Here is a 6,276-nt window from a genome sequence, read left to right on the forward strand (position 1 = left end):
TCTATGATAACATATCACTGAAATGTCAGGGTAACATGTAACTTCGCTTTTCCCCAAACCCCTCAGGAAATAACCAATACCCTGGGCACCAGGATGGATACCACAAAGTCCTTCATTGTTATTGTTTTCATGTTAATTGTTTTTTAAAAATAAATTTTTATTGTCAGATTATTACAATTGTTCCTCTTTCTTTCCTCCCATAGCTCCCCTCCACCCGGTTTCCACCCCACCTGCTGCCCTTACCTCCCTCCCACTGTCCTCATCCATAGGTGTACGATTTTTGTCCAATCTCGTCCCACAACCCCCACAACCCTTTCCCCGCAAGGATTATCAGTCCACCCCCTTTCTATGCCCCTGATTCTATTATATTATATTCACCAGTTTATTCTGTTCATCAGATTTTTTATTCACTTAATTTTTAGATTCACTTGTTGATAGATATGTATTTGTTGTCACTTTGTTTTCCATAATTTTTATATTTATACCTTTTTCTTTTTTTTTCTTTTTTTAAAAATATATTTTATTGATTTTATACAGAGAGGAGAGAGATAGAGAGTTAGAAACATCGATGAGAGAGAGTCATTGATCAGCTGCCTCTTGCACACCCCCCACTGGGGATGCATCCGCAACCAAGGTACATGCCCTTGACCGGAATCAAACCCGGGACCTTTCAGTTCCCAAGCTGACGCTCTATCCATTGAGCCAAACTGGTCCCGGCTTTATACTTTTTTCTTCTTCATGTTCTTAGAGAATAACTTTCAGCATTTCATATAATACTAGTTTGATGGTGATGAACTCTTTTAGCTTTTTGTTATCTGTGAAGCTCTTTATCTGACCTTCAATTCTGAATTATAACATTGCTGGGTAGAATAATCTTAGTTGTAGGTTCTTACTGTTCATCACTTTGAATATTTCTTGCCACTCCCATCTGGTCTGCATAGTTTCTGTTGAGAAATCAGCTGACAGTCGTATGGGTGCTCCCTTATAGGTAACCAACTACTTTTCTCTTGCTGCTTTTAATATTCTCTCTTTGTCTTTTGCTCTTGGCATTTCAATTATGATGTGTCTTGATGTGGTCCTCTTGGATTCCTTTTGTTTGGGGTTCTCTGCACTTCCTGGACTTGTAAGTCTATTTCATTCACCAGGTGGGGGAAGTTTCCTGTCATTATTTCTTCAAATAGATTTTCAGTATCTTGCTTTCTTTCTTCTTCTGGCACCCCCATAATTTGAATTGTTGGTACACTTGAAGTTGTCCCAGAGACTCCTTACACTATCTTCATATTTTTGAATTCTTTTTGCTTTTTGTTTTTTCAGTTGGGTGTTGTTTTTTGTTGTTTGTTTTGTGTGTGTGTGTGTGTGTGTGTGTTTTGTTTGTTTTTTGTTGTTTTGCCTCTTTGTATTTCAAATCTTTGACTTGATTCTTGTGCTCCTGTAGTCTGCTGTTGGGACTCTGTATGATATATTTTTTTTTTTTTACTTCAGTCAGTGTATGCTTAATTTCTACTTGGTCCTTTTTCATATCCCTGAGGGTCTCACTAAATTTATTGGCCTATTCTAGGAAATTCTTGAAAAACCTTTTAACCATGTTTTGAACACCATATCCAGTCATTTACTTTCCTCCATTTCTTTCTTTTGTGACCTGTTTCTTTGTTTCTGCATTTTGGCTGCTTCTCTGTGTTGATAGAGTAGCTTTGTGTGCTAGGTGTTCTATAGGGCCTAGTGGCTCAGCCTCCCCAGGTACCTGAGGTAGACACTCTTGGTGCACCCCTTTGTGGGCTGGGTGCACAGTCTTGTTGTAGTTAAGCCTTGATTGTTGTTGGTATCACTGGGAGGAATTGACCTCCAGGCCAATTTATATGATGAAAGAACTTCTGTGCTGGGGACACCCTTATGAGGCAAGACTTGCTTTAGTGGGGCTTTGGTGCTCACTGTGTCTGCCCCGAGTGTATCCCTTATGGATTTGAGGAGTTTTATAATGGATGGTCCTTCTGTGACCCCTGGGTACACTGGCTCTTGGACCTCCAAAGAGGTGCTAATTTAGCCTCTGCCTGAGGCCACCCAGCAGGAGCTACAGAGAGATCTGCAGATTCCTTTTTTTTTGTTTGGGTTTTGGAGGTGCCCAGCTGAGGCCCAGCTGTGAAGCAATGCAAGCTTTGGGCCTTCTTTTGGATGTTCTGGGTCTCTCTAACTCAGCTGCAGTTTGTTAGGTAAGTTTAGATTTCAAAGGACCAGGCTATTCATATGCAAAAGCCTCAGCACACAGCTTGGATGGGGTGGAGTTTCAGGGCAGAGCAAAGAGCAATGGCTGACCATCAACCCTGCTCTAAGGGTCTCAGTGTCCCTTGGTAATCACTGCAAGCACCTCTGAGAGAAAGCTGCCCTCGAGTTCCACCCACTGCCAGACAGTCCAGTTTCACCTCCTATGAGTCAGAGTCGCCAGAGTCTCACTCATTTTATATATATATATAAAATCAATTTATATATTTTAAATTGATTTTATATATATATTTAATATTTAATATAATATTTCAAATATATATATATATTTAATAGGGAAGTTATTTTGATCTCCTGGTGTTGTAGTGTACCCCAAATCTCACAAATCAAGAAGTAGGATTATGGGATCATTTAGTTTGTGTCTCCCTCCTGCTTGAAAAAGACAGCCATGTGACCCCACTTCTAGAAATATACCCTATTGTGGACAAAAAGGTCCACATACTGACCTGATAAGCTCAAGGGAAGACTGCATGGTGGTCTTGCAAACTCAGAGACCTAAAGTAATCACAAAGATGAGACAATGAAGCATAGTAACACTCATCTCAGGTAAAAACTGCTGTTTCAATTTTAACCCTGCTATTCTGGCTTATGTAATCATTTGCTTGCTTAAATAATAGGGAATCCGAAACCGGTTTGACTCAGTGGATAGAGCATCGGCCTGAGGATTGAAGGGTCCCAGGTTCAATTCCAGTCAAGGGCATGTACCTTGGTTTTGGGCACATCTCCATTAGGGGGTGTGCAAGAGGCAGCTGATGGATGATTCTCTCTCATCGATGTTTCTAACTTTCTATCCCTCTCTCTTCCACTCTGTAAAAAAATCAATTATATATATATATATATATATATATATATATATATATATGTATTTTTTTTAATAGGGAAGTTATTTTGATCTCCTGGTGTTGTAGTGTACCCCAAATCTCACAAATTAAGAAGTAGGATTATGGGATCATTTATTAAAGGCCAGCAGCATACGAGGGGCTACACGTTCCAGCTCTCCACATCTGGCTTATATTGACAGAATTTCACAGAGGTATATTGATTACATCTTTGGGTTGGAATGAGGAACCTTGATTGCACAAAGCAGTTACAGAAGCGAAATTGAGCAAGTTAGTTATCTAAAGTATAGTTTTGTGTCTACAGATCACTGAATTAACAGAAACACATTATTTGGGGCCACTGGGGCAATCCTATCTAATAAAAGAGCAATATGCAAATTAACCACCATTCTGCTACACCATAAGTCACGCCCCCAAGCCACACCCACCAGCCATTCAGGAACGGGTATGCAAATTAACCCCAACCAAGATGGCTGCAGCCATGGAGAGAGCGGGAGGGAGGCTTGGGTTTCCCTGGCAATGGAGGAAGCCAAGCTTTCCACATACCCTGGTGGGTCCAGGCCTCCACTCCAGGCTACAAAGTTCCAATTATAAAAGATAAATAAATCAGCCTTTGAGCTCAGGAGTCACTGTAGTGACCAGCCTAAGGGAATATGACCAATCAGAGGGGACATCGGCACCAGGATCTGCAGCCTTTATAAACTGCAGGGAACAGGGACTCAGGGGGACTCTTTCCCCTTCCCACGTCGAAATCTGTACTTGCTCTTCAACAAATCTCCACCTTTGCTATTCCACTTTCTGTCCGTGGATTCATTCTTCCATTCCAGTGGACAAAGAATCCAGGATCCGGTCCAAAAATTCTGTTTCAGTATCATGCTAAGTGAAATAAGCCAGTCAGAAAAAGATAAGTATCACATGACCTCACTCATATGTGGAATTTAATGAACAAAATAAACTGAAGAACAAAATAGATCCAGAGACATAGAAGCATGGAACAGATTGAAGAACTTCAGAGGGGAGGTGGTGGTGGGTGGATGGGTGGAAAAGATTATATATGCATATATGCATAACATATATGCATAATTCGTGGACACAGATAATAGCATGGTGAAGGCCTGTGAGGGACAGGTGCAAGGTGGAGGGGGGTCAATGGGAAAACAAAATAAAACAAAACAAAAAAATAACTCCACAAAGGGGACAGCTGTAATACTTTCAAAATTAAAGAAAAATATATAAATACATAAATGACAAGTTCTGGCAAGAATGTGGAGAAAAAGGAACCCTCGTGCACTGCTGCTGGGAATGCAGACTGGTGCAGCCGCTGTGGAAAACAGCGTGGAGGTTCCTCAAAACATTAAATATGGAACTGCCATCTGACCCAGCGATCCCACTTCTGGGAGCCTTTCCAAAGAAGCACAAAATACTCATTCAAAAGAACCTCTGCACCCGTGCTCATGGCAGCCAAATATGGAAGCAGCCCACGTGCCCACCACCAGATGAGTGAATAAAGAGCAGTGGTCCATAAGCATGTTAACGGAAAAAAACATTGAAACCTGTAAACAATTTTTGTGAGTTTATTTGAGCCAAACTTTCAACATATGCCACGAAGCAGAACCTCAATGGATTGAGATAATGCTCCAGAGAATGGCGGGTTACATTTGTTTTTATACATTGCAATCAAAGGAGGGACATAGGTGGGTTACACGAAAGTCATTGATGATGGAGTAAGGAGGCGGGAGAAAGCAAAGCAGTGGGAAACTCCTGGGATTGGATAAAAAGTAAAATGATGCTCTGGGGAAGGAGGGAATGTATGTGAGGGAGGGAGGGGGGCAAAAAAAAAATCAATAAAATATATTTTAAAAAAAAAAAGTAAAATGATGGACATGTACTCAGGTGAGTGCAGGAACAATTAACATGGCAACAAAGGAATTTGAGGCATCTGTTCTGGCGCCCACCCCATTTGGTTGTGCCCCAGGGGCTCCAGGAAAAGGGAAGTTACAAGTTACCCAGACATCTCATAGATGTGTTATCTTAGAGGCAAAAAGGCAAATGGGCTCGAAAAGAAGATCTAAGAAGATCTAAGATCTAAGATCTTTGTCAGGGAAAATATCGGCCTAGGACATGACTGCCCACTCTAACCTGTTTGTAGTTAAATATTTAATTTTCAAACCATTTTTTGTGATTATTTTAGGTCTCTGAGTTTGCAAGACTGCCACGCAGGCCTCCCCTGAGCTTGTCAGGTCAGCATGTGGCTCTTTTCTTTCACAAACACAGCAAAATATCTCCCAGACACAAAAAGAATGAAAACTCACTGCCAGTAACATGGAGGGTATAATGCCAAATGAAACACGTCAGCCGGAGAAAGACAGACACTGAGTGATTTCACTGAGCTGTAGAATTTAAAGAGCAAAAACCCCCGCAAGTAAACAAGATGGAAACAGACCCTGGCTATGGCCACAAAGGTCAGACTGCGGGTTGTCAGAAGGCAGGTGTGGGGGCTGCATAATAAAGGTGAGGGGCTGGGGCTGGTGGAGGTGTGCAGAGGAGCAGACATGGGGACACCTGTAATAGTGTCAATAATAAAAACAAAGCTAAAATGTAAAACGATTAAAAAGAAGGTATAATGTTTAAAAAGGTTACCAATAGATGGGCCCAGGGACTGTGCCCGTGCCCTGTAATCCTGTGACAGTGCAGGTGTTACAGGAAACCGAAGAACCAAGCAATACTCAGAGAGATGGAGTTACTTGTATTATGTGCGTGTCCAGAGGAAAACGTCTCTCAAATTCTGGGCCCCAACATGGAGGAACTTTCCCTATTTATATGATTCTACCTTCTTTGTCTCCCAAATATGGGGTGTTTCCGGCCCCTTTAAAAGTTCTTAAAGAGCCCGGATGTGCTGGGCCTGAGACCTCAACCAGAGGCCGGGCCTGGCGCCAGCACTGATAACCCGGCGGGGAAAGTTCAATAGCCTAGCTGAAGTGGGAGTGGTCTTAGCAATTAAGAATTCACAGAAGCCAATTAGCAGGGTTAGCATTTCAAACAGCAGTTTTCACATAAGATGGAGGCTTCACAGGGGCACTTGCGCGGAGGGAGCCCGTGGGAGTGCATGGCTGTCTGACGGCGCGCTGTGCGGCCGGCGGACGCAGAGAAAGGGAGTGTA

The sequence above is a fragment of the Pipistrellus kuhlii genome, unplaced genomic scaffold (genome assembly GCF_014108245.1).
Source record: "Pipistrellus kuhlii isolate mPipKuh1 unplaced genomic scaffold, mPipKuh1.p scaffold_m20_p_96, whole genome shotgun sequence".
Taxonomy (NCBI): Eukaryota; Metazoa; Chordata; class Mammalia; order Chiroptera; family Vespertilionidae; genus Pipistrellus; species Pipistrellus kuhlii.